At 40.3% G+C, this 25000-nt stretch overlaps 1 protein-coding gene across 4 annotated transcripts in view; it reads left to right on the forward strand.

Annotated features, from left to right (window-relative positions):
* Positions 1-25000, forward strand: part of KIAA1328 (KIAA1328 ortholog) — a 183537-nt gene that overhangs the window by 73551 nt on the left and 84986 nt on the right. The gene's annotated exons all lie outside the window — the stretch shown is intronic.

Genomic DNA, 25000 nt, shown 5'->3' on the forward strand with positions numbered 1-25000 from the left:
CCTGTTTATGATTTGTATGCTTGATCTCTCTTTTCCTGATGAGTGTTACAGACTTCAAATATGGCTGGAGGTGAAGACACCAGAGTAGCATTCAGAAGGTGGCCTGACTCTGTCCTCTCAGTGGTACCTCCTAACAGAGTTGCACAGGCAGATCCTGCTGCTCAGATGCCCATGGAGGCAGAACTGCAATTTTATTTCTGTTCAGGAGGTAGCAATACTGTCTTCATTGGCAGCAGGAATTGTGTTTTACACATTTTTAAAAAATATGTTGCTGTTTGTCAGGCTTCTAGCTTTTACAAGCATTTTGTTCCCATTCTTTTGTATGTTTGTCTGTTATCCATTTTGTGATGTTTTTGAGCTAAAAATAGGGGCCTTTATTTTCTCTGAGAATGAATGGTGCTTGTGTTCCTCCCTGTGATACACAACTCTCTGGGTTTCCTGATGGAGAGCCACCCAGAGGAGCCCATGCAGTCCAGCAGAATCTTGGCAGCTGATTTTAGGGTGATGCTGTTACTTCTCTGGGATTGGATTCTGCTAGAAATCTTTCACCTTTAGCCTTTCAACTTCAAATACGTGTGACTTGTACTAAGTTAGCATGCTACAAAGGTATACAGTCTAATCCCACTGACAGTACTAATGTTTAGATGTAGATAGTAGGAAACCTTCAGCACATTAACTGTCAAATCAGCATCTGAAGTACAGCAATCCATGTTCATCTCTTCTTTTTCTGTCTTCCTAAGTGCTGTCAGTGTATATACAGACTTCCCTGAGCTTGTTTTCTGACTTCATGTGCAAGTTCTATCAAGCTAATCTTCGATCCCATTATTTGTTTTCTTTCTTTACTTGCAGATACTTTTGTCCACAAATGCAAATTCATGTATTATTTCTAGGTTTTTCTTGACATTTCATTTACGGTTACCGAGTCTACAGTTCCAGGCTAACTGGTCTGAAATTACCCTAGCCCTCTTGCTTTGTGCAGAGCTTTGTAGGCATAGATGGAAATTGTCAAAGCATGCTTCAAACAGCCTGTCTTACAGCTTGCAAAATATTTCTAATCTTTCTAACTTTCCTTTTCAAATTTCTCTTCTATGTAATCCTGGTGGACATGGAGTTTATTTCTTCAGTATATGTTGCTTTAGTATTTGTTGCATTTTTCTTTTTTTCTTCTTCTAAACAGACACTTCATGCTATGTTTCTCTTCTCAGCTCAGACTGTGGAGGGATTCACAGTCCTGCTTCATGGCTTCAGTTGTTTCCTTAACATGGTCCTTTACATCATAGCTATCAAAACCACAGTAGGCTGGTGTTTGGATGACTGTACTATTTCCATACAATTTTTTTGATTCTGTCTTTTATCAGTTGTCTTAGCTGAACTGTGAATTCTTAGGATCATTGTTGGTCTCTCTTTGTTCTGTTTAGTGTTGTCTTAACGCTAGTTTAGATGAGCGTAGGTTTACATTTAGGTGTCCTGCCTCACGGGAGAATGTCACAGGAACACAGCATGGAGGGATTACGGGGAAGTAAAAAATGGGGAGAAGACCCCAAGAACTTTCAATTTACTCCAAGTGCTGCTCACTGCAGCTCTCTTTGCCCTGCTGAAGCTTTTATGCTCTCAGTATTATTTATTTTAAGCTAAAGTTTGAAAAGGTCCACCTTGTTTATGCAGAAGGAAGCCTTCCTGAGCTTGAATCCTTGACCATGGGGAATCTTTTCCCTGTTGTTTGTTTTGACTGACTAAGGAAATCTTGGCTATTGTCTAGCTTTAAATCAATAGATACTAGCTTGCTACCTAGTTTTCACTACTTTGAACTGTCTAGGAGAGGTAATCAACAATTTCTATTTCAGATCTGATGTTACAGGAGCACCTGTGTCTCAGAGCAAGATGTTGCTCTGATTTTTCCAGTGTCTTGCAGAAAGATGGGACTGCATGGTTATACTGTGTACCAAAGCACCTCTTTGTTCTGCCTGTTATGTTTCTGTTCATTTCCCCCTTTTTCTACTTGTTTGTTTTAATTCATTCCTAATGCTACATGTGTATCTATCTGGTCACTGCTTCTTTTTGCCTGTCTGACTCCCTCGTTCTTATTGTTCAATAACGCTGACCAAGAGCTGTCCCTTTCCCTAGATTTAGATAGGAATTTGAAAGCATTTCTGTTTGGTGTTTGGATGCTTTGCTTTGATGTTGGAATAAGACAGTTAACAAGTCAGGGGGACTGCAGTGTTACTGAACTGCTGTGGCATTGTTGCAGAAAGATGGGATCGTACGAGAGGGAAGGGTCTGCTGTAGCTCTGCACACATGGCTGAAACGCAGTCCTGGTTCCTAGCTGGATTGAACTAATGCAGCTACTTTGGTGTTCGCTTTTGCTTTTGTCTGTTTTAGCATCACCTAAAGGTAACAATTATTCTGAAAGCACGTTTTCCTCTGAGCTGATATTGCTTCTTTATAACGAAAGTCAGCCCTCAAAATTTAAAGAAGTATTTTCTGGTAGTAGTGAAATAAAAATGTGGGGAAAATGGTGGTGAAATGATTTAAGACAGACTCTCATGGAGTCAATAATCAGTAACTGGAACATGGGGCTTCCTTTTTTTGCGAGATAAAGTTAATTCCATTTGAAAAGATACTTAAGGTGACATGAATTGAATTATTCAAACTGGCCTTCTCAGCATTAACTCTAGGTTAATATCTCATGATGCCTCCGGTTTCATTATAGGAGTTTTAAGTACATAACTTTTTATAATAAATTCAATACCTAGAAGCTGAACTGAAATTGGTTTACCTTCTACCAACCCATAAAAAGAAGCATTAATTGCAAAGTGAATATTGAAGTGGTTACTAAAGTTGACTCATACAGATTCAAAGAGATAGCTCTTGTGTAATGGAAGTGAAGAGCTCTACTGAACAATAGGCTTCTGCCCCAATATTAATAGAAGACACCATACATATTAAAATGCAGTTAAATCTCTTCTATCAAGAGTGATTTTTGGATGTTCTTTCTGTGACTCTCAACTGTTCCATCTTTGCCATTTTCAGAAGCTTTATGTGGAGATGAAAAGAGAATTGTCCTTCTGGGTAATCAGGCCTGACTTAGTTGTACAGTTGCTGTTGCACTGCCATCTCAAATCGTGGCAAAAATCCAGTTTACTTTGGCAAGTTTCTGGCTGGTGAATCTGTAGATGTTCTGCAGCCTGGGGCAGGATTTGATTCATAAGAGTTAGGCAGGAGTTTGAGTTTTTACAGGACTCAAATTCTGGAGCTACTTTGCCTGAAAGAAGAATAATATCTGTTGTCTCAGCGTTGCCTATTAATCTTTGAATTTACTAGTACAGCTGGCCGCTTTTGTTTCTTATTTGTAGAAGATTATCAACACATCTGCTAACTTCCTAGATTCTTGTTGTGTATGTGTTTTAAGTTTCAGTTCTTCCTCTTGTATGTAGAAATGGAATAGGTGTGGAGTGTGATTGTAGACAGAAAGGAGTATCAGTAAGTCATTTTTGATGGGATATTTCTTCTTTCCCCTCCCATATACAGTATTGTCTGTCTTCTGGTTAGTGTTCATATTTCAGTAATGCCAGGGGCCCTTGTCAGGAAGGGGGTACTATTGTGTACTAAGCACCGTGTCAGCATACAGAAAATTATGTTCTGTGCTGGGAAAACTGTAAAATGTGAAGATGACTAGCTTTTGGGGAGGAGGCTATATTTTTGATACTGTTTTTTTTAATAATGTTTTCCCTTCTTATGAGTCACTTTTTCATCCTAAACATTGTTCACACAATTACAGTGTCATTTCACAGTTAACTCCAAAGGAAGTATTGCATTCTTTTCATGTCTGTGACTAAAATTCATGTCCATATCATTGCCATTTTTTGCCTTAATAAGGGCAATTATGTACTAAAGCTTCAAATATTAGTTCTATGTTTTCTTTTGATAAGGATATTGAAAAAAGCCAATCTTCAGAAGCCTTTCTGATTGTGCCCAGACTTCTCCATTCCTCTTCCTTCAATGTGGGTCACCTCTAAACACACTCTTCGTTCACTGAAAGAAAAAATCCCACGTATGCAAAGGGTTTTGAGTGTTATAAGGTAAACCTGCATGATAGAATTTACTTTGTCTGTTTACCCAGCTGTACAGGAACAATGGATGAGCCTCTCTGAAATATACTTGAGAACTGGGATAATAAATAAAGAATTAATTTGACTGTGAATGCAAGGGTATTGGAATAATTTTAGGAGGCCAGACAAAGAGAGAGTTTAGCATGAGTAAATATCGGGAGTAGCCTTGCCTTACCTGTGTTACTGTTGGCAAATCCCCTGATCACTTTCTGTACCTCTTTTATCCGTGAAAGGGAGATAATGCTTTTTATCCTCATTCTTCCTGTTTTCTGCTGAGAACATTAAGGTTTGGGAGCTTCTTCATGTGTGTTCTAAGTGCTTAGTGATATTTCAGACTTAGAATCTGGAATGGGATACCACGTATAAGGAAAAAAGTCATGTATTCCCTTTTCACCTATAGGTTACAAAGTCCTACTGGATTTACCTGTCTGGGTTAAAAACGTGCTAACACCTGACAGAAATGCAGATGAACATAAATATTTAAACTAAAAGAAAACATAAATATTTAAACTAAAAGGAAACATCAATACTGAAATACCTGTTTATTGCTAACATTGACAGTATAACTACATCTGCACACAATCCCCTGGAAAACCATGCTATAATAGGACCACTGGGCACTCAAAAAGCCCTGTCTACTCACATGCTGTGAATGATGCTGCATTAGTAAGTAATTTACTCTCAGCTCACTGTTTAAGTGAGGTCTGAGCTTGAGATCTGCACCACTTCACTCTCTTTTTGTATTCTTCTGTGGTCTTTAATCAAGCTTGTCTCTAGTCTCTTGATTTTTGATCTTCTTTTACTTTGAAGATTCTTCTTTCAGTTTCATACGCTGGGCTTTAAAAACTATACCTCCTATGAAAATCTTTTCCTTAGGTGGACGCTCATATAAGCTATGTATTTTTCTGCTGAAGCATAAATCTGGAAAGAAGACAATGCCTTCCTTTCTAGCAAAACATTATCTTGACATCATAAGATTTTGCTTATATTGCAGCTGTTGTCAGATGAGAAGTTCCGTCTCTGTCATTTGAGGACCTCCTGTCCTTGAGGGCCACTTCTGAAACTTAGGTATTACAGTTTCTTCACTTTAACCCCCACTGTGGTTCTTGGGAGAGAGTTTTACAACCATGCTCATCAGCATCTGCTACATCTCATTTTTAAGTGTGGGTGAAGCTTCGTCAATGAAAGTTAGAATGTTATTTGCAGTCACGTATATTGTAATACACAACAAACCTTGAGGAAACAATCTTCTGTTTTGCCCTTTGCTTTGTTAGCTATACATGTCCTTACCATGTCGAGCGAACATCCCAGTGGCCTAGCAGTATGCTGGCACTTTTATTAGCGTAGTCCCTTTGACCTATGTAGATGCCTTTGATTCTGCTGTCTTTGCATTTTTTTGAATGTTAAGACTATTGCCAACCAGTTTCTCATGTACATCCAACTTCCTTGATTCGCCAGCTTCAGGTAATCAATAAAACACATTTTTTGCATGTCTCTAAGCATGCCAAGTCCTGTATGTTGTGATTAACATTATGTTACATTCCTGAGTTTCCCAGCTTGTTGAAAACTAGTACTGGAGACATTCAGGTGGTTTTGGTCTAGATGATTTGCAGAGTTCCCTTACGGACAGAATTCTTGTATAGTTCTACTGTGTGCTCACTTATCCATTCCTCTTTAAGAAAGATCCTCTAGTGAAAACCTGTTCTAGTATGAAGAGAAAGTGCTTCTGAGCTAGTAGCAGTAGTTGTACAACTGGGCCTTTATTTCTTAAAGTGGAAATTAGTAGAGTTGCTGTGAACTCATCTGGGACTACACAACCTAAATAACTTTATTCAGAAATTTGTAATAGTGATTATAATGTAGGTTACATAAAGTAATACCTCCTATTTATTTCCATGAAAACTACAAAGAATGCAAAATTGATATAAAAATTTCTCACCTACAAAATACTATTTTTTCAACACAGTCACCACCTATGCTTTTTTGCCAGGATGAGCATGAGCCATGCTTACAAAAGTCTGCATCACTGGGGGTGATGCGCTGTTTCACAGCTCCTATGATGACATTATTCCTAGGAAAATGTTGCCCACACAATCTATCTTTCATAAGCATGAACAGATGGAAGTCAGAAGATCTTGTAGAGCTGACACATGTCTCATTACCATTAATGATTTGATCCAGAAAACTGTCACCTTCAGCCTCACATTGGTTCAGTAGCTGCTGTCAAACTTACATATGGTTGTAAGGAGGTTTAACAAAAGCAAGTGTAGAGTCTTGCACCTAGGGAGGAATAATTGCATGCACCGGTACAGGTTGGGGGATGACCTGCTGGAGAAGAGCTCTGCGGAGAGGGACCTGGGTGTCCTGGTGGACGACAGGTTGGCCATGAGCCAGCAGTGTGCCCTTGTGGCCAAAAAGGCCAATGGCATTCTGGGGTGCATTAAAAAGAGCGTGGCCAGCAGGTCGAGGGAGGTGATCCTCCCCCTCTACTCTGCCCTGGTAAGGCCTCATCTGGAGTACTGTGTCCAGTTCTGGGCTCCTTGGTACAAAAAAGACAGGGATCTCTTGGAAAGAGTCCAGTGGAGAGCATCTCCCCTGTGAAGAAAGGCTGAGTGAGCTGGGTCTGTTTAGCCTTGAGAAGAGAAGACTGAGAGGGGACCTGATCCAGGTCTATAAATATCTAAGGTGTGGGGGGCAAAGTGGCGAGGCCAGACTCTTTTCAGCAGTGTGCGGAGACAGGACAAGGGGAAATGGCCAGAAGCTGGAGCATAGGAAGTTCCGCACCAATGTGCGCAAGAACTTCTTTACGGTGAGGGTGATGGAGCACTGGAACAGGCTGCCCAGGGAGGTGGTGGAGTCTCCTTCTCTGGAGATATTCAAGACCCGCCTGGACGCCTACCTGTGCGACCTGGTGTAGGGATCCTGCTTTGGCAGGGGGGTTGGACTCGATGATCTCTGGAGGTCCCTTCCAACCCCTACGATTCTGTGATTCTGTGATTCTTTTTGTTCCTGTGTGAGAATTTGTGGGACTTACGTAGTGCAATTGACAATATTCCAACATTGCACTTCTGTATCAGCCCATTTTGTTGGACTGTCCCTCTGCTGTGATCTGTCCCATGGCAACAAAATATAATGGAATATTGGCTGGAACGTTCAATCTCTACTGCCATACCGCCAGCATAATAAGTTGGGAAGCATTACTTTCAGAGCAGACCTCTTGTACTGAAAGAGGCATTGATTACCATCTTTTGCCTGCAAAGCACAATTTTTTTTTGTGAGTTGATCAAGTTATTTAATTAGAAAGGTCTTTATTTATTGAAGACCAGGTGATATCTGTCCAGGGCACTCAAGGTTGGTCTTCATAGACAGGAAGATTTTTCGTGAGAGCCATGGGCTGTCTGCACCAGTTTATTGCCTGCAGAAATATCTCTTCAAGTTAGTTCTGAATACCCCAAGATTTAGCTTGAAATTTCATTTTAAGCTACAAGAAGTTCAAACTGAAATTTGTCTAATGCACAGCTTGCCATTTGAAATTTACAAAGACCCTACTGGACTGTTCTCCTTGGATTCTACCCACTATGGGACAAATTTTAAATTCTTGAGACAGATCATGTGTCCACATAAGCTGAATATATCTGATGTGGTGCCATCTACAAATGTGCATCTGTGGCAATCTTAATGCAGGATTGCATACATCGTGCATGTGTTTATGATTTAGAACAGTCTAATCTCTGCTCCAATTAATTCATTAAATTTTTCATAACAGTTTTTTCATTCTCATCTATTAAGGTGATGCCAGTAATATCTGAAATGCTCAGATGTCAGGTTTATTGTAATATGTGTTTCTTTTCAGAGTTTGGAATGTATGCGGAAAAAGACACGCAGACTACAGTACTATCATTGACTAATGATGGTTCATGAGCACAGACAGAGATAAATGACTATTTTTTTGTCTATGCAGGAAAGTTGACAATCTGAAACTTACATAATGGCTAACCACACAGATGCTTGGTTTCTTAGTGTGGCAGAGCCACTTCCTAAAACTTGAAGTAGGAGAAATCTCTGAGGTCTAGATTACCCTGAGATTGAAATAAAGTCATTTCTAATCAGTCCACAATAGCTAAGTTTGAGTCCACGCTGCGTCTTTCCCCTTTGTTTCCCTCTCCTTAAGCAGCAGTCATCTTGTTGGCTGGAAAAGGACAAGCAAACTTTCAGAATGACTTCTGTTTTCCAACATGCAATCTCAAAAACTCTTCTTAATTTTTAGAGTTGTGTCATGAATAACAGTACCTTAGTTGAAGATTGTCAGCTTACAGTACATCTGATGAATGTCAAGTTCATCAAATTCTCAAACTTGAGATGAAGGACTTTTCACCATGATGTAAGGACCTTAGTGGCTTCTACAGGCTAAGTCAAGAACGCGCTCTTGCAAGCTTATGTTACTTCTGAGTCTCAGCAGAAATGCTTTTACTTGCTGTCATGCCAGGAAGGCCGTTTGAATCAGGAGGCATTCATGTTCATAGTTGCAAAACTAAATTAAATGAACTTGGTTGACTGCAAGGGTAGAGTAACCTATAAGCTCTTCTGAATTTCAGGTGGTAACTGTGGAGAATGCTTCTCTTCCTGAGATCCATACCTTCATAACATAAACCTTTATTTTCATGGTGCTCCATGTTACTGCAACATCTTGGCACAAATATTCTTCAGCTATTTGTCCTTCAGTGCTCATACAGTTGAGCACTCTGTGACTTGGAGGTTGTGGTTTATAGGTAGCTATAGTGTCCCTCATAATGTCCCTATGTATATTTACATATGGAGTTAAAGGAGACAGCTCAGTTACTTTTGTCTGTAACTCTTGAGTTAAGTGTGTGTATTCTGCATTTGAGATCCCAGAGCCTTTGTGGTTGAGAAGAATAGAAGACCTAGACTGCACAGTGCTGTTCACTTAGCTGCATTCATGTACGTACACATGGAAGAGCCTGCTTGTGTACCTTACCAGCAAAACTACTGCAAAAACATTCCTGTTCTGTGTGCCTGGGAGCATGTCAAAACATCATGTGAATATGTATGCAAACTGGCTGACTTGTAAGTAACTTCTTGTTTCTCAAACCAATATGTAGCATCTGATGAAGACACAAACCTATGACTGAAGCATCAGCACAAGATCAACATTCATACTTCACTTGATAAACCTGCAGGCAAGCTTTGAATAGAGTACCATCTATTGCTGTGAAATTGTATTAATTTCTATTTTTTCTAAATCTTAACAAAGAAATAAATGCCAGTTTGAGTTGCTTTTCTTTTTTCTTTTTTCTTTTTTCTTTTTTCTTTTTTCTTTTTTCTTTTTTCTTTTTTCTTTTTTCTTTTTTCTTTTTTCTTTTTTCTTTTTTCGTATAAATTTTCTTACACTTCAACATTCTAGTTCACTCACAGACATTAGCTTTTTGCAATGTTATCGTAGGCCCTTTTTGTGGATTCTGAAGCTTTTGATAAAATCAGGGCCAGTGTTACTTCTGGTGTAAGTCTCTTTTAGTTGAAGGAATGAGAGAGAATGGTGTTTAAATTTTTAGGCCTTTGTTTTTTCTTTTAGCCGTGAGACTGTCAATAAAGGGATGTGAGAAGTTTTGATTAATATTTTTCATTAGTTTTGCTGACCATGATAATTCTGCGTACAAGTGAGACTGGGACTGCTGCTGTGGTCTACCAAGTTGCTGAGGGCTGGCAAACTCTTGAATTGGTATCTGATTCTGTTCTGTGGCATCTCTTGCCATTGAGTTTTTTAATTACTGTCTGGTTTAGTTTCATGCTCTTTGTATAGCATATGATGTCCACTATTTGTTAGAGCATGTAAGCTCAGTGCATTTAAAATGTATGAGTTAGAGATACCATAAGGAGAGCTCAGCTATTCTGGGACTTCTCCATAAATAAGTTAATTTGTGTAAAAAAGCAGCCTTTCTGATTGCTGTGCTAGGGAGAACAAGTACTTAACATGGAGAGAACCCTCCAATGCTGTATGACTCAGGGCAGATACACATATTGTATGATTCTCTACACGGGCTTGTTTATTCATCAGAGATAAAAGGGATCACATAATCTGAAATGAAGAGTCTGCAGTTCTGCAAGCAAAACATGAGAAGAAAACACCGGAGCCTTCTATTAGCTAGACACACATCTATGCATTCTTATCAGCTGCTTTTTAAGCATTAATTCTATTCTAATGGCTTAACCAAAGTGCTATCATTGTGACAACAGGCTTATTTATAGCTCTGGAAGTAAGTGTAGAGGAGCACAGGAAATTTTTTTTTTTGGTACTTTGTTACTCAGGCTAAGTAACTCAGTGAACACCAATATATTAGAAAGTTACTTCTTGAAACGTTCTTTGTATCTGTGTGTGCAGTAGCCTCAGAAAGTCTTGGGACCTTCTGCAGAACACAAGGGTGAAGATGAGAGACACCTCCAGAAGATGACTTGAATGCCACTGATGATTCAGGTTAGATTAATCTAGGTGTCTTGATCTGAAATACTCATTATTGGTTCAAATATCAAGATACTCACAGAGTCACAGAATGGTCAGGGTTGGAAGGGACCTCAAGGATCATGAATCTCCAACCCTCCTGCCACATGCAGGGCCACCAACTTCTTCATTTAATGCTAAACCAGGCTGCCCAGGGCCCCATCCAATCTGGCCTTGAACACCTCCAGGGACGGGGGGCATCCACAACCTCTCTGGGCAGCCTGTTCCAGCACCTCACCACTCTCTCACTTCCCCATGACGTCCAACCTAAATCTTCCCTCCCTCAACTTAAAACCATTTCCCCTCATCCTGCAGTTATCTACCCTTTCAAAGTGTTGATTCCCCTCCCCTCTGTAGGCTCCCTTTAGGTACTGAAAGGCTGCAATGAGGTCACCCCGCAGCCTTCTTTTCTCCAGGCTGAACAAGCCCAGCTCCCTCAGCCTGTCTTCATAGGAGAGGTGCTCCAGCCTCTGATCATCTTCGTGGCCCTCCTCTGGACCCTCTCCAACAGCTCCCTGTCTTTTTTGTACTGGGGGCTCCAGACCTGGATGCAGTACTCCAGATGGGGCCTCACAAGGGCAGAGTAGAGGGTAAAAATCACCTCCCTGTCCCTGCTGGCCACCCCTCTTCTGATGGAGCCCAGGACACCATTTGCCTTCTGAGCCGCAAGGGCACACTGCTGACTCATGTTAAGCTTTTCATCCATCAGGACCCCCAGGTCCTTCTCCACAGGGCTGCTCTCAAGGACCGCTCCTTCCAGTCTGTAGGGATGCCTGGGATTCCTCCGGCCCAAGTGCAAAACTGCACTTTGCTGAGTTGAATCTCATTAGGTTCACCCGGGCCCACCTTTTGAGTCTGTTGAGGTCTCTCTGAATGGCATCCATTCCTTCCATTGTGTTGACCGCACCACTCAGCTTGGTGCCATCAGCAAACTTGCTGAGGGTGCACTCAATTCCATCATCAATGTCATTGATAAAGATGTTAAAGAGCACCGGTCCCAAGACAGACCCCTGGGGGACACCAATCATTACCGGCCTCCACCTGGACATAGAACCATTGATGACCACCCTCTGTCTGCAGCCTTTCAACCGGTTTCTTATCCATTGAGTGGTCCACCCATCAAATCCACATCCCTCCAATTTGGAGATAAGGATGGCATCCTCGCTAAGACAATGAACACTTTAACATAAAATTTATCTTTCCTAACCAATAAATAAGAGCATGTTTTACTTTGTGTAGCTTGTTTTTTAGACATATTGCTGATGATGTTTACATGTTGAAGTAATCCTTTGTGTTAAAACTAGTAAATATTGCAAGTATTCCTTTTAATTTCCCTCTATCCTTTTGGACCTGTGATTCTAAGCTTCTGTGTGGGAGCATATTTCAAGAGGCAGGCTGCTAAGCAGGCATGGCAAAAATGGGGGTATTCATCTTGCCCTTACTTTTCTTCTTATAGAAGAATGCTAGTGGTTTGTAATAAGAGGCTAATACTTTTGTTGCAATAAATGATTAAGAAAGACATTAAGAGTATTAGAAAATGAAAAGAAAAGAAAATGTTTTGAAATGTCAGAAGCATTGTAAAATGGTGAACAGGTTGCTTTGTAAAAAAAAAATAAATAATGTGAACACAAGGCTAGCAAAAACCTGTTTTTACCCAGTAGATGAAGAAATCAACACATTTCATTTCCAGCACTGTTAATACAGTGTTCCGTATTATTGGCCCATGAACAGGAAGGTTTGAGGCACCTGAGTTGAGATCTAAAGGGAGATGTCCCAGACCCCATGCTAGATGATTTGCTTCTCAGTGATAGGGAGAGGAAAAGGTGTATGCTTTACACCTTTAGAGCAAATGAGGTTAGTTATTTGGGCTGGCAGATGTTGTATGAAGTGGGAAACATCTTGCTATCCGTGCTAGCAAATATGAGCCACTCTAAGCTTGGGGCATCGCTGGTAAGGTGTCACAGGCCCTTTGGGGATGGAGGCCACTTTCCTCGTGGTGTCTGCACAAAGCCAAGTCAGGAGCCACAGCCATAATAGCAGGATCGTACGCCGAGGAGATTTCTTTCTTCGGTGGTCCTATCCACGTAAGAAAGATTTAGATACCCCTAACAGAAAGCTGTTCCACCCAGAAACTTCTTGCAGTTACGGATTTTACATGTATTTATCCCTTTTCACAAAGGGGCAATTAAACTCCCATAAGTCTGCCAAATTTATTACATTCTGTCTGCCTAAATATTTCCTGTCATTTCAGGTGAATGTGGCATTTTCCGGTTCTTTTTATCTTACAACTGCTTAACTGTCACACGTTCTCTCTGAGCTGGCTAAATGTCAAGGGTGGAATAAATTATTATTCACATACTGTTATTTGTACAACTGTAGTATTTGGGTTGGGGACCAATATTCTCTTCTCTTAGGTAGGCACAGCACAGACCCGAATCTGAGTGATGGTCAGCATTCAAAAGAAGTCACAATGCCAGCATTTGAAGCCTTTTTTTTATGGTTTGGAGATGAAAGCTGCTTTAAAGATAAATGCAGGATGATTGTATTATTACTTACTGATATATATTTCTTGCATAAATTTGAATTTCTATTTACATTGATTCCCGAAAATGCCATTGTTAATAGAGTTCTGACATCTTATTTCCCTTATTGCTGTCTTGGTAGCATTTTATTTCTGATGTTTTAATAACTCAGCGTAGACTGAAAGGATAAAACGGAGGGAATTGACTGAAGTAATTAGACCCTGATTTGTCTGGCTGTCCAGCACCTGACAAACATGTCTTTGACATAAACAGAATGAAACATTTTTGCCATTAGCCACTTACAAATAGCTATTTTGGCAGGGCTTTGAAACTATTGAATTCTCGGGCCATATTGTGTTGGGTAAGGCTGAGGCACCAATTCAGGCTTTTTCTTTTGCCATTGCAACTCCTCCTTCCTGTCTGTGTTGAAGGAGAGTCATATTTAGTAGCTTCACAAAAACTCAAAGGCAGTTAGTGTAGTTATCACCCTAACGAACTGAGTATTTCTGAGAAAGTGGAAATGTTCCCATTTCAATTTCTGGTTAATGACACACTTGAGTATGGGATCTGAAATGTCAGTCTTTGTATTTTCAAACCTGTAGAAACTTGAATAAAGCTTATACATAAGAGCAATCAACTCTAATAGCAGTAGGCTAAATATCGGTTTCTGAAAATAAATTTTATATGAATCTATTCTCCAGACAATTTGACTTTTAAATGTTTAAAAATGTGACATCTTTATATAAGTGAATTCAGATTGAGGCAGAAGCTATAAAAACTTGAAGTTTCCATGCATCACCTACTTTTCACTATCACCTGTTAAACAGCACAACTAAGTACAATGTAGGCTTTACTACTTTCCATTGCAATAATTTACTGCCCTCCTGACCTATAAACAGATAACCATTACCATGAGTTGATACTGTTAGATGTTTGGATACATTCTCGAAGGTAATTCATGGTTTTAAATATTGTATGTGTGAAAGGTTTTATAACCAAGCATTTGGAAAACGGCAGCATTACATTTCCTTGAGCAGTGTTCTGGGAGTAATGATTTGTCACCGTGGCCTTGTTACATGGCTTCCTGAGCAAACGTCCTCTCCTTTCACCTCTTCCTGCAGTACTCTATCCTTATGTAAGGACCACTGAAAAATTCATTAAGCACTGTTCTCTTTGTCAGAGCTTTCTTAGAGGGTGACTTCACTACAATCTGCAAGAAAAAAGTTTTCAGTGACCTCAGCTATTGATTTACACTTAAAACTTCACTGCTGTAAGGACAGGATGCTCCATTAGAGGACTGGGGATTTGATCGTAAGTGGGTACTTGTCCCAAATCTGCTGCTGACTCACTCTATGACCTTTTGAGAATTGCCTCAGCTGTCTGTGCCTAAGGTCACTCATTTGTATGATGAGGTTAACAGTACTTCCCACCAATGTTTGCAAAGTTTCTCGAGTTCTATGCATAGAAAGTACAAGTCCAAAGTGTTGTAATGATTCATAATTACATACTCTTTTGTACCAAAGCCCTTGATTGAAGTAAGCACAGTTGTTCTGAAGTAGGAGTGGTAAACCCAGTCCCTTAATATTTCTTTCTGATGGTGAAAAATAAAGTAGCCATGCAAAGGGCTCATGCAAATTGGAAAGCTATTTAAATGGCAGCAGGGTCATTAGTCTCCTTGGACTGCTGCCTTGGAGGCTTCTTTTCCTTTTTATCAAAAATAAGCCCAAGAACCTGAAGTGAGAACTAGGTTTTCGCATCTCAGCAAGCTGACTGTGCAGTAATGTGTCTGAGTAGGGCCTGTGCATGGAAATACAAGCAATAGCAACAGGTAGTGGTGCCAACTAGGTAGTGAGCTAATGACCAGCAAATACTTGATGAGGTCCACTCAATCATTGTCACTACTGCTATTTAGAGAGGGCAGCAACAGTGAAAGTAGTCCTGGAGCAGGCAGGCTGAAAGAAAAGTGCATGGAAAAATCTTGCGTGACTTTCTGAATACTCAGCAGATCATGGGACCTGACGTGCTTAATCCTCACTTCTTTTATTAATTTAATTTTTTGAGCTTGTTTCAGTACATGTGTGAGAAGCAGGCTAATAGTAATTGGCAAATAATTTACTCAGTAAGCCAATATAGATGGAGCATGAGCGAAGATGAGCAGAAGACCTCTAGTATTTATGCAGGTTCTCCTATTTTACTATTTTGGTCCACTATATCAAATGCAGATGTTGGTGGTATGACTGTAGAGCCTTCCACCAATATTCCGTTTTGTTTTGTTGCTGTGCAACATGTGGTAGCAGAAGGGCGGTCTGACAAAATGGTGTCTGACATGGAAGTGTGTATAAAGCAAAGTCATGTCATTGAGTTCCTCCATGTGAAAACAATTGCACCCACTGACATTCACTGAGGCTTGCTGAACATGTACGAACAGCAGATGTGAGCTCAGTGAGGTGGTGGGTGGTGCGTTTCAGCAGCAGTGATGGTGATGTGAAAGACAAGCCACGTTCTGGATGGTCGTGCATAGCTGTCACACCACAAAATGAAGAGTGTCTCTATCAGCTTTTCTGTGCAAATTGGCAAATTATGACCAGGGTGATGTGTATGGAGCTGAATATCAGCTTCAGTGCATAGGAAATAATGGTGGCCATGTTGGACTGTCCCAAAGTTTGCACCCGGTAGGACCTGTGAATACTCACAAAGGAACAGAAAGAACGTCACAGTTTGTCAATATTTATTGAACCAATATTGGACTGAAGGTGTCTATATCCTTGATTGTATCGTTACCGATGGTGGGATATGGTGTCACCACTGTCAGTCCATGGAGCAGTGACGTGAATTCCGCATCATAGAAAAAGTTCAAGATGCAGCCCTCAGTGGGTAATGTGATGTACACTATCCATTGAAATAGGAAAGTGATTATCTTGGATTTCCTGGAGCATGGACCTCCGCATTGCTCACTGACTAAGCTGAAGTGTCGAGAGTCAGGACAGAGAAGACAACCTTTCTCTTACGACATGATAATGCCAGGCCTCTACCAGTTTGAAGATTATGAATCACATCGCCAATCCTGACTGGATTGTCCTACCACACCCACCACGTAGTTCACATTTGGCACCTTCTGACTGATGAAAGATGGAATGATCTGTTTTGGCTGATGAAAGATGGGATGTGTGTGCAACATTTTCCTAGCAACAGTGTCGTCATAGCAGCTGTGAAAGAGTGGATCGTCTCCATTGGTACAGATTTTTACGAGCATGGCATGCAGGCTGTTGTTCATCGCCGGTGAAAATTCATAGCTAAAGATGGTGACAGTGTTGAAAAATAGTGTTTTGTAGCTGAGACTTTTCTTTACCAAATAATGTTATTGTGCTCTTTGTATCTGTTGTATAGGAAATAAATAGGAGGCATTACTTTTGGAGTAACCTATATACATAATGTTTACCTGGAGCACTTCTAACTTGCTTGTTACACAAGTCATTATCTGGAGATTAACATTAAATTATTTTCCTGGCTTGTATCAGAAACAGTGTTGCCAGGAAGAGCAGGAAAGTGTTCATCCCTCTGTACTCAGCTCTGGTGCAGCTGCACCTACTGTGTTCTCTTTTCAGCCCTTCACCACAAGAAAGGCATCGAGGCCCTGGTGCATGTCCAGGGAAGGACAGTGAAGCCGTGAGAGATCTGGAGCACAAATCTTATGGGAAGTGGCTGAGAGAGCTGGGATTATTTAATGTGGAGAGGAGGAGGCTCAGGGGAGACCTTATTACTCTCCACAAGTCCCTGAAGGAAGGCTGTGGCAAGGTGGAGTTTGGCCTCTTCTCCCATGTAGGACTAGAGGACAACAGGACTAGAGAAAATGGCCTCAAGTTGCACCAAGGGAAATTTAGGTTGGACGTTAGGAAATCAACCCAAGAGAGTGGTCAGGTGCTGGAATGGGCTGCCCAGGGACGTGGTGGAATCACCAACCCTGGAGATGTTGAAGAAACATTTAGATGTTGTACTGAGTGACATGGTTTAGCAGGAAATATTGGATATAGGTGGGTAGCTGGACTGAATCTTGGAGGTCTATCCAACTTCGGTGATTCTGTGATTCTGTGGACAGTACATAAGGGAAATGGGAATATAAGAGTAGAATTGAGGAGAAAACAAGGAGTGAATATGGGAGATGCATTTATGCAGAAAAACAAGGATAGGATGTAGCCATGCTGTTTCTAGTATTTATGGACTATGATAATGTTGTCTCAGTAGAAGTTCCCAGGAGAGGAAGAATTCATCCAGGTTATTGTTTCCTGTGAAGGTAATCTCTGATAAGCATTGTGGAGTTTATCAGTAAGTATCTGTAATGTTGGTGAGAGGGCATTGTGAGATCTAGGGTTGATACTTCTCTCAAACTTGGAAAAAAATGACATTTACCTTTTGTAAATATGTACCTTTCTTGCACCATGATTGTCACAAGTTTGCTAAGTTGTTTCACACTAAGGATGACAACATCATCCTAAGTGTCACAACAGTTTCTTAGGAAAAAAACAAAAATAAAAAAATATCCTTTTACGATTTTGTGGTAGGCTGTAGAGGGGATGTGGGTAGCAAATACAATCTCTGGAAGAATATATAAAGTTTGCGATACAAGTCCTTGTTGATGATAATAATTTTTAGGAACGCTTGCAAACATTTTAGAAAATGTTTAATCAGTACTGGGTTTATCTAGACTTATTATCTGTAAGACTGAAATTTTGACATAGCTATAATTAGAGAGTTTGCTTAGGCTGTGGAAGATCTCTGCTAGGGTAGTGAAGGTTGAAGTGTGACCATGGCCCTGTTTTACATTTTTTCATTTTTTTATGTTGGAGGCATGGAGGGGTTTGAGGATGTAGTTAGGCTGGATTTCTGAGATGAAATGAGTTTTTTGTACATCAGAAGCAAATAGTTTTGCTATCACATTCATAGTTTCACAGAAGTATCTTAGAAAAAAGTTATTTCATTCCTCAAACACTCTTAAAATGCTCTAACAAGATAATAACTGTAACCTAACAATTTTATATGCATAACCTTTTGTAGGCCAGACAGCATCTTCAGGCAGAAATGGCAGGTTGTAAAAAAGCACCATAGTGGCTAATACTGATTGAGTGCTTAGAAGCGCAAACCCTATTCTTTCAGGTACAGTGTGATTTCTGGCCCACACTACTGTTCTGCAAATGCAGTAGCTGATGCTTACAGCAGCAAGTAGCATCTGTTCTAGGCAGCCAGTCTTTACATGGAGTATTTTGGCCAACGACCTGGTGGAGGTACCAGTGACAGTGTCTTGACAGTGTCCTGAGCCTGGAAATCTATACAACCTATTGAGAGAACTGCCAAGGTTTGTGAGATGCTGTAATAAACTAGAACCAGCATTCAGAGACTTTATATTTTGTGCATTTGAGTCACTGCAGAGATACTGGGCAGTGGAGGGACTGCAGGCATCAATCTTGGAGTCATGGAGGTAGATGCTGCATGTGTATATAAAACACCATTCCTGTTCCATAAAGCTTACAGTTTGGGCTACAGACAACAGAAGAAATAGTGATGATAGCAGAGATGGCAAGACAGGGTGACTACAGAAGTATATTGCCATACGTGCTTGCTGAGTGCACAGCAGTGCTCTGTGCCAGCCTCACTGTTATCTTCCAGCAGTAGTAACCAGCAGTTGTTGTTAGCCCTAGCAGGGCTTGCTATTTTGATTACAATCTTGCTTTTTCCCCTCTGCTTGGATTCCCATGTAATTTTAGCAGTATTCTTATGGAGAACTGTTAGAGCAAGATAGGAAGCGAATGTTTTATGGCAGCTGAAATCCTTGCTGGAAAATGGCTTAAAGCATTCTCTTTTAACCTGAGCACTTAGCACGATATTTGTTGCAATCAAAAACATGGAAATGAGGAGGCTTTGTTGCAGAGTTAATGAAGAAGATTTCATTGTACACAAAACCTCAGTCCCAGCTATGCTTGTGATCAGAAGGTGCTTATTTTCCCGTCCTTCAGTAAGTTCTTACCTGCTTCTGCACTCTTATGAGAGTGTTTTCCATACCTAACAGATGAGGCACAGAGGAGGGGGCCTGTGGGAGAGTACATGCTGTGCCCCAGGGGAGGAAACAGTATCTTTGTTTGCTGTTTGATATCAGAAGTGAATTACTTAAGGGCATGCCCCCGCCATGCTTTGGTTGGCTACCTGAGCCTGCTCCAAATGGGCTGATATGTTATACCGCATAGTGGTATTAGCTCGGCTCCCAGAAGCAGTAGAGCTGCATCAGTAATTAGTTCTTCTCAGCAAGCTTAATTAGCAGGCTCAAGCAGATACTGCACTGACATGGATACTTAGCTCCTGGTTACTGAGCCAGCTTAAGTATGCGTGCAAGAGCCAAACGCTGTGCAGTGTGAACTTAAAGTTTTTCCATCTCTGTTTTATTTCATTTACAAAGCAGAGCTTTTAAAGCTCCTTTCCTTGAACTCTTGCTACAATCAGTGTCCTTAAAGCTTCCTTGTATCTGTGAGAAGGAGTACTGCTTTAAACAAAGACAAAACATGTTTGATTAAAGAATACTCCTTTTGATTAAAATCCATTGGTTAATTTTTCAAATGAGTTTTCATTGTTTTTATTACTTTTTTTTAAAAATCAAATCCCATTTCAGTCATCTTTTTTAGGCAGGAGATGATTTATAGGAAATGATCTGAGTGTTTATTTGAACATCCAAATATAATAAATCTGCTCAGTATTTCAATAGCATGCTTATTAATAGAACACATTATTCTGTTCAATATTGCGTTGTCTTTAAAATTTAGCAGAGCATTAGTAGTAATGAAACTAGTTTAAATCAATATATCCCTGTTCTGAAATCATCTACTTGAGGCATAAAATTCAAAAATTTCCCTGTAGCAAAACAACTGCTTGATAATTGCATAAAAAGATTTTAAAGGAAGACTTCCAGGGAAGTTCTGGTTTCTAATTTAGAATGTATACAGATCACGATGTATTAATTGTAATAGAAATATTTTCAGGACTAAAAAAAATACACCAGAAAGTAGTTTGATTGCAGAGAATGAAATTTTGGTCTCACTGGCTGTAATGAAAAAGCTCCCATTCATTGGAGTAGGCTTTATAACTACACAAAATGCAATGACTAAAATGAGTATTGTGAGTGTGGTCCAAAAAATATCACAGATATTTCTCTATTCACTTGCAAAATTGTATGAAAAAACAAATACACAAAGAAAAACTAAAATTAGATTTAACATTCTCAGCTTGGCAATCTCGCATTTCCATTAAATGTATGGGCCAGAATTCTTATACTTAGACATCTAAAATTAGACCCCCGAATAAAAGACCTGATTGTAGAAAATGCTTGAGTGCAATGTTTGTAGAGATACACGTCCTAGTTCTGATAGTTTAATTTTAGTTTTGTTAGCGATTTAGTGTCCGTTCGTTTAATTTGGCATTGACACACAATACCTAATTCTCTTGACTTAGGCATGGTGAGCACAGGAATGTGCCCTGTGTGGTGTGCCCTTGCACACAGCCAAAAAAGTCATAGGGAGTCCGTGGCATGGAACTTGTCTCACTGTGGAATAACAATCCCCAAACAAGAGCCCTCTTCTCAAACTTTGCAGATACTGCCAAGCAGAGGAAGGAATTTGCCCCTCTTCTCTGTGTCATTCTCTGCCTTTGGAGCTGAAGCTCTTCAGAAAACATTGTCTTAGGGTGCTATCATCAGGTGGGTGAGTAGTAAGCTGCTGCAAATGGGTATCTTGAGTCATAGAGAGGATGAGTGATTTACTGTTGAGATATCAGTGGAAGAGACAGATGAGTGACAGCATTCCTGCTCATGAACTCCCTAGCTCTTTCCCTTCCCTGAGATGTTGAAATGTAATGAAACTTAAACATTTTTAAACAACTTCCAGATTAAATTTTAATAGGAATGAAAAATGAACAATATTCTTACAAGTAAGAAATGGTCTTCATTATTTTTTAAAGTCCGTATCATAAGGAACAGCACCATTAATAAGAGCCCTGAGTTTTTTTTATATTATGTACACTGTTCAGATAGAAATTTAACAGGGAATTTTAATGAAATGATGGCAGAAATCACATTTTTATTACATCCCTTTGCAGAATATTTCCTGTGAGACCAAGATAGAGAGAGGCCAAAATTAATGGCTTTTCATAGGAACTGAGTGATAAGTTATGGAAAGCTTATAGAGATAATAATTTTAGGCTGCTGTTTGGATAGCTAAACAGCCTTATGGAGAATTGCTGCTTAATAGACATATCATGGGAATTAAAGACATTTGGATGTTAATTTGTATACATATTTTGGTGTAGGACCATGAAGAGAAATTCAGTTTATGCTTTGTTTGCCGCTCTGCAGAGAGAGGTAAAGGATTCACTCACTGGGTAGTTCCTGTCGCTTGACCACGAAGGAGAACACGGAGCATTGTCAGGGGGCTGCCTCTCCCCCTATCTCCCCTCTTGTGGTTTCTAATCTGAATGTAAGAGAGCATGATAAGATCCTACCACGGTTTTGTTCTCATTAAAAATTAAAGGAATTGTTATTTTGGGAAATAAGAGTTATGTTTGGGGAAAATAAGCACCAAAAATATTTATGAAAATCTAAGCAATCTGGCATATTATGTTGACTTAGAGTCGAACTTGTATTGCCCACTTGGCAAATATATTTTACCATATTGCTGTACAACTATAATAATAAATGAACATATACAAAAGCCCCCTATCCTCTATGGCAACTGGCATTTCAGAAGCACTTCACGTGCTCGCTTTCTTGTATTTTAAATGCAGATGTTCATCCAACTTTTAATACCAATGGGAGGCCCTGTTCAAAACCTGCATTAGACTGAAGCACAAGGTGGCAATAAACTTAATTCGGGCTTTTATCTTTCTTGGTTCCACCTCAAAGCTTTTAAATATTGCAGTTCTGAAGTGCGAATTTCTTTTGTGTGAGTCATTTCTGCGAACACCTGTGAGCGGCTGGGTTTAATTGGGCTACAGCTGGCGCTGATTGTGTGCACAGGGGCTGGGGGAGGCACCGCAATCGGCTGCCTTCACGGCAGGCATCATTATCTCCTTCCTTCTCAGCTCCTTTTTTCCTTATATGCAGGTTAGCAAGGTTTAGGGATTAGGGACTGGAAATAGAAGGAGGCTCCGGTGAGATTTGATGCTTCGTGGATGAAGTTATTTCGGCAAATATATCTGCATGCATCAACACCTTATTGAACAAGTCAAGCGCAGATTCGCTAATCTTGTTAGTTGATTTGTGGTAGTTCTGGAGCTTTCCTAGAGGCGACTGTGCCAGGAGATGGGGAGGCTGAGATACACAGCGGTGACAGTGGTGTGCAAGAGGGCAGTCCAGCTTTTAGGTTCCTCCTCAAACCGTTGGTATTTTAGTGGAAGGTATCCACCCCTGTGTGGTCAAAAAGAAGAAATACAGTTTTGTGTATGGACGTTTTTGATCCATGACTTGGGTTTAGTCATCGATGGTCTCATTTGCATTCTAATTTTTCTGATCTTAGTCATACAATCATAGAATGGTTTGGATTGGAAGGGACCTTTAGGACCATCTAGCTCCAACCCCCTGCTGTAGGCAGAGACACCTCTCGCTAAACCAGGTTGCTCACAGTCCCATCCAGCCTGGCCATGAATGGCTCCAGGGAGCGGGCAGCCAAAACCCCTCTGGGCAGCCTGTTCTGGTACTTCATTACCCTCACAGTGAAAAATATCTTATATTCTAAATCTACCCTCTTCCAGGTTTATACCCATCATCCCTCGTCCTGTTGCTACATGCCCTTATTATAAAGCCCCCAGCTTTCTTGCAGGGCCCCTTCAGGTACTGGTAGGCTGCTATAAGGTCTCCACAGAGCCTTCCCTTCTCCAAGATGAGGAGCCCCAAGAGCTTAATAACATAGTTTAAATTAGCAGCCCATTCTTTTCCTTTGATGTCTTGTGTGTGTCCTTCTACTTTGGAACAAGTGTTGCTCTGATTTTTATTATATTCATTTATTTTTTAAAGTTAAATTCAGAATTAGGTGCTGGAAACTCAGACACTCTTATTTCATACAAGAAACTACCTCAGGCCACTTGTTTAGAAAATATGCAATTAAGAGGAAATACTTTTTTCCCTGTTACTGTCGTGTGATAGATTAGTACAGTTTTCTACCTGTAGGTTTCTTTGTGCTTTGCAGATGAAGATGAATTATACAGCATTCATAGGATAAGGAAAGAAGGAGGGAAGGGAAAGATCTAGCCAAATCATTTGAGCTAAGCCACAGCATCCTGGAGGTCATACTTCCTAGTGCTAAAGAGAAGAAAATAGTCTCGATAGGAAATATTTTATTCACAACAGGAGCAAAACTGAGACTTTCTAAATCTTAATTGAAAACTGTGAACAGCCCTGAGCATATACATATGCCTTTTGGATTATAATAGGCCTTGTAGTCTTCTTGTGTCCGTTACAAATGGATTGTAATTTGGAAAATTGTGTAATTTGTGAATCCAGTGAGTCTGCTGCATCCTCCATTGCCAAGTGTTTTTCCATTAAGCATTCATTGTGTGTGGCCTGTAGGGGCCCTTCATGCCATTGTATTGTGAATCCTGTGTTTTGGGGCTTAGCAAGTCAGTCTTCTGCAAGGTGAGATTTGCTTTGAAACAAAAAGACCTTTTAAGGGGCTGTGAAAAATAAGGAAAGTACTTTCCACTTTTGTATAAAAGCAGCACAGACTCTAGCTAGATTTCTCCTTTTGCATGGGCCACACACAGTCTTGTTGATGATTCATTTTGTTCCAGCAAGAAAAGCAAGTCTTCAGCTTTGAAGGGATTTTTTATACAGAGACTCCGACTCTGTATAATGCATAATGTCTTGCCTTCTCCAGGTTTTCTCTAAAACATGGCTGGTGTGACCGACTGCGTTCCCCAGAAGGTGTAGCAATAGCCCCCTAACTTCAGCGCGACTTGTTCAGGTTTCCTCTTTGTCTTACCCAATTTTGTTTAATTAGAATACATTAATATAGCAGACACTTTGCCTTCCTCTAAACAGATTTAGGGCTGAGAATGAGTGGAAAGGTCTTATCTTAATGAAAATGAATTTTCTTCTGTCTGAACAATAATGCAATAAAATGATCAGCCTTTAAAAAAAAAAAAAAAAAAAAGATGTTAATTGCCTGCATGTGTAATGCTACCTAGCAACATTTCCAGCAGGCCCTGGTGTTGGTCAGAGTTTTTTTGGAGAATGCTGAGAGATAACGTTATTAGTAACAATTAAAACAAATGTTTTTCTTGTGCCTTGAAGAAGGGTCGTTTAGCAAAATCTCTCACAGTCAAATCATCGAACGTGTACAGCTGTTTTATTTGTTTTGCAGGAAATTAAATGATTTGAGAGGGGGACTGCAGCATACCTTAGACCTTGCAGAGCAGTGCCAGTGGAGGTAGCAGCAGTCAAAAGCATCAAGCAGCGAGGCCTGTACAGTGCAGACAGGTGGGCTGTGGGCTTCGTGTACTGTAAGGAATGAGAAGCAGCCACCTCCAGTATTTTTCTTATAGTAACTGAAAGCCTTAGTTCCTGAATTAATTAATCAAAGGCCCAAGACTGCCGTGTCGTTATGAATAGTCAGAATGCTTTCAGCTTGGTGCTTTGGCTCATCAGTCTGGCAGGCACTGAACTCTGTCAATCCCTATTGAAGTTGTGCCAATCTTCTTAGATGAAGCTGATTGATGTGAGACCTTTCCTCACCATTCATTTGGACAGCCAGACTGTGTGTGACTAAATTTTTGGCCATCACAGACATTCAGATGAATTCATTTTGATTAGTTCTAGTTGAGACTT

This window comes from Phasianus colchicus, chromosome Z (genome assembly GCF_987193195.1).
Source record: "Phasianus colchicus chromosome Z, bPhaCol1.hap1.1, whole genome shotgun sequence".
Taxonomy (NCBI): domain Eukaryota; kingdom Metazoa; phylum Chordata; class Aves; order Galliformes; family Phasianidae; genus Phasianus; species Phasianus colchicus.